Raw genomic sequence first — 4,969 nt, 5'->3', positions numbered from 1 at the left:
TGCTACACCTCAGTGCTCTGGTGGATGGGAACCTGCTTCTAAACTGTCAGTCTGGAAGTATTAATGTCTTGTCTATATCCATTTATTCTTGTATCACTATTACCCTTCTCTCTCCCTCCATTTTTATTTATAGATAGCAATAATGTCCCTATTCAGACTTTGCTCTGTGAGAATGAATGAGACAGCCCCTAGTTTCCTTCTGTATGATCAACTTTCCATTATCCTAATCATATTAGTAATATTTTGCTCCTTTTCTGTTTAGCTAGTATTTTTTGAGCATAAATGTGTAGAATTGCAAAGATATGCCAAAGGAAGCCATATCAACACTTTGTTTAGTGCCTTTAAACTTCCCATCTTTATCAGGAAGCTGTCTCTGTAACATGTTGAGTTTTACTGTACTTATTCTGCATAATCTGCATGATGCTGCAAAGTACCAAGTTCTTTTAAAACAAGAAGGTAGAAATTAGCAGTTGCAGAAGGATCCAGATGTAGAAATGGGATCCAACGTGCTCTGTGCTTTCACTTTAACCCCGTTTCTCTCAAAAGAAACTCCCCCATTAATGAAAAATAGAACATACAAAGAAGGGCAGGAGAAGAATGTGAATTCTGGTGTCATTCAAAAGTATTTCTGAAGAACATGGGCTAAAATGTCATAATATTTTCTTTAACACCATTAAATATTCTAAGAATTCAATCAACACAGTCATTGCAATTACATAATTAAAACTCAGAACAAAATAGTATAATTGCTGTTTTATGGCCATCATTACATAATGAGTGGTTTTATAGCAATCTCAGCGAACTCTGGATTTGGGTAATTTTAAAAAGTTGTTGATCTCATTGCCACTCGTTATTTGATCCAGAATACTTCAAAAAAGAGGAACTCTGTTAATTTTTTTTTTTTTTTTTTTTTTTTTTTTTTTTTTTTTTGTGGTTTGTTCTTTTAGAAGATTTGAAAGGAGGTTCCTTTTGAAAGGGTTCGATAAAAGCTTAAAAACTCAGAAAGTGTAAAGTGGATTTTTTTTAGAGGCATAAACAGCTTTGAGCTGATAAAATAATAGAAATGTTCAGCTCAAAGTGATTTTTAATGAAGACAATAAGACCCAGAAAATAATAATTTATGGGCAATATATAACTTAAATTGGCAGCTCAATCATGGAGTGTCTGCCTCCCACACACCAGATTATGTGTTGTGCATCTCAAGATCTGAAGCATAAAAGACAGCCTAAGGAAGAGAAGGGAAAAAAAAAAATAAAAATCTTTGTGTGTTTATTGTTCCTTTCAAATATTGGTTCAGCTTGTGAGGCTTTCTGTGTCCTACAGTTGCCTCTTCCAACTACCTAGGAGGTGCTCTGCAACTCAGAGGCTTTCCTTCTCTTAGTGTCCTTCTGTCCCTGTGCTACACCCACCAAGCACCGTGAAGGTGATGGAGCACTGAACAGCATGTGCCAGGTCTACCTCATTCCTATTTTATGGCAGTTGCTATAGGGTCTGATAATCCCTGCAGTCTTAGGTCTATTTTCTTAAGAATAGTATAAAGAGCTCTGAGGTGAATGGTAGCAATAAAGCAATGCACACAAATCCTTACGAAAGCATTTCTGGGCATCACAACAGAAAACAAAACAGGCTAACAACTACCACTTTATATTAGACCCCATACAATCACAATTGCATAAATATTCCCATGTTATACAGCAATCAGTCTGCAATTGTTGCTTGCATAGATGAACTAGAGCCAACAAAACAAATTATTGTAAGCAATGCAACACCAAGCACAAGATCTCGTTGCAGGCTACAAGTCTGAGAAAGTAGGTAAGTTTTGGAGGGTTCAACTTGCACAGTTTTTATCAGTCCCCAGCATAGGTGGGGTAAAGTTGATGAAGATATGTCTGCATAAGCTTAGGACAGACCTTTAACTGGTGAGCAAATGTATTTTTGGATCATCTCTTGCACTATCACTTACCAAAAAAACATAAGCTAAGGTTACATGGAAATTTCATTATTTCTCATTTCATGTACTACAGAATATTCTAACATCAGTGTTTGTTTTTTCCTTGCCAAGGAGAACAAAATTATAGACATCTCAATTAAAAAAGAAAAAAAGTGTGCATTACAGAATGTGTTACTAATGGAATCATAGAATGGTTTAGGTTGGAAGGGACCTTAAAGATCGCCTAGTCCCACCCCCTGCCCTGGGCAGGGACACCTTCCACTAGCCCAGGTTGCCCAAAGCCCCGTCCAACCTGGCCTGGAACCCTGCCAGGGAGGGGGCAGCCACAGCTTCTCTGGGCAACCTGTGCCAGGGCCTCACCACCCGCACAGGGGAGAATTTCTTCCTTGTATCTAATCTAAATCTGTTCTCTTTCAGTTTAAAACCATTACCCCTCATCCAGGAAGCTTAAAACTGATCTCTCAAAGAATATTTATAATGTAAGAATACTCGGTATTGCAGTACTGAGATTGGCATGAATGACTCAAAAGTATTTCTCAAATTTGTCAATAACATAATAATAATTTGAAAAAATTGTTCGCTAGATATACTCTAGTGAGATAATACTAATAAGTAGTGTCATATTTGGGCAATAATGGCGAACCAATATTCTCTGTGTTAACCAAACCAAATTCCAGTTTACAGTGCAGATATTGGGGCACAGGGGAGTTACCTCTTTAACACCATTTGTGTGTCTAGAAGGTTGCATGTATTCTGTTTTTCAAATAAACCACAGAAACTTCCTCTAAATATATTTTCAGTGTTACTAAAGGAAAGTTTGCCCTGCAGCAGTGGATGATAAATGCTTATTTATGACTGGAAGACAAAGGGACTCTCATCTTCAGAGCATGAGACCTTCACAGTTAAAACAAACTGATTAAGGTTAATGAGTCAATTAATTTTGCACCTGGTATCATAACTAGTGGGTAACATTCTGAACTTTTTGTCCTAGAGAAATATATTACAACCCAAGAACAAGAGTTATAACAGTTATTTGCATTACGAAAAGATACTGCCATCCTTGCATCTCTCAAGCCTTGGATGAAATCAAAGATAATGAAATACTTAGTTGTTTTCTCATCGGTGTTAAAACACAGAATTAATTTTTTTTTCCCAAAGCATCATCAAGATTTAGGTCATGTGTGTTAGATCTGAAGTACATACTGAACTGATAAAGTCATGTTCATGAATTGTTCATGGTTGGCATCACAGGTGTGCAGTGAACACTTTTGTTGTATTGGCACTCACGCAATTCACCCAGTCCTCAGCCTGCATTGCTAATATAACTAATAACTAACGTAACAGTTTAAAAACATCAATATCAAAAGATTACATTCTTCAGGAGTAATTGAATCAATACAACAGTTTTAATTGGATTCTTATTGAATAAACATTTAATTTCATGGAGAGGGGAAGCTTTCAGTTCTTGCTTGATTCACTCTTTTATTACCTAAATTCACCATATTTGATGGATATTCTTTCATGAATGAACTTTTGGCCCTTTGGCAAGGAATAAGATTAATTTGTACATGTCTCTTTTATTCAAAAGCATCATTTGTTTGCAACTCTGATTTCAAAACACACCCAGAAAAGAGGTCTTAGCAGTTCTTTTATCTAAAATGTGATTCCAACCTGTGGAATGACATCATGCAAATGACATCAGGATGTTAGACGTTCAGCCCTAAATGGAATTCTAGTCAAATTTGCCTGGTGTCATTGCCAGTAACATACATTAAATCTGGGCTCTCATATTTACGCTTGGATTTCACTATCTCATCCATTACAGGCAGTTGCCTCTTGTCTGCAGGTTATTTCAAAAGGGCGTTAAAAAAGTAAGACTTTAGATTCATACCTAAAAGACAACTCTGCTGATGTAAAGAAGCAACCTTTATATTTCATCCTGTTTGATCAAACTGCATCAGCCTTCAAAACAGGTTCTTTTTCCCCATGCTAATGCTGCTTACCTACCAAGAGATTTGACAAACAGAAATATTCATCAATCAACAAACTTCATTAAGAAGTTTGTCTTGTTCTTACCCCATAAGTCTGATATGGAGTCTCTCTGATTTCTTTGCCTTGAACTCTCCTTCTACATTTATAGTGCATTTCCTCCTTATAGATTTACATCACATAGTATACAATATAGAAATTCTTTTTTCTTTTTCAAAAAAAAGTTGGAGGTGGTAAAGAAAATCAAAGGCAATATATTTCTTCAAATGCCCCCAAATTCTTTAGTTATCTGATTGATTAGTTGCATTGTAAGTTATTTGTAACAGCAAGTTCATAGCCATTGAGAGCAAGAGGGAGCTCAAATGTTCCTATTCCAGCCCACAGGACCAGGCTGAGTTCTGCAGCTAAAGGCAGCACAGAGATAAGGCAAAAAACCCAAAGTACCGTATACCACATTTGAACTACAGACCAAGAGGCTTTTCTCAACTCTGATGGTTATGAAAACAGATTTAAAATAAGAACCCCACAGACACCGCATTTTAATCGAAACAGGGGGTAGTTCAAGTTCAATGGCTAAGTTTGTCTGTGAAGGGATGCAGCAGAAGAAAGTAATGAAGACGGACTGTTGTTCATAACCTGCGAGCTTAGGACATACGGAGCAGCTGTAAGGATCTCTACTCAGCATATTTTCCTGTTCCTTTTCTGGACTGTGAACAGTGTTTTAATTTATGCTAAAACAATCTTGCCAAAACCATTCATTCATCTCACTTCTCAGGACCATCAACTCCTCTTCTGGATCTAATATTCTGCTTTTTGTTTTCTTTCCTGCCTGCACATGAGGTAGAAACAAAGACTTTTGCATAGTAGGCAGCAAGAGATTTCTGCAGGAAAGTTATTCAATGACTTTATGTGCTCCTATTCAAATACGAACACATTGGTGTGTCTTTACACAAATCTTCCCACCTTTTCTAGCATTTAATAGCTTACTTTTGAAGCAGGGGTAATCCACATAGTGGGAGCCAAAAAGTA

The sequence above is a fragment of the Athene cunicularia genome (genome assembly GCF_003259725.1).
Source record: "Athene cunicularia isolate RWA chromosome 15 unlocalized genomic scaffold, athCun1 chr15_part1, whole genome shotgun sequence".
NCBI classification, from domain to species: domain Eukaryota; kingdom Metazoa; phylum Chordata; class Aves; order Strigiformes; family Strigidae; genus Athene; species Athene cunicularia.
Note: the sequence above shows the minus strand (reverse complement) of the source record.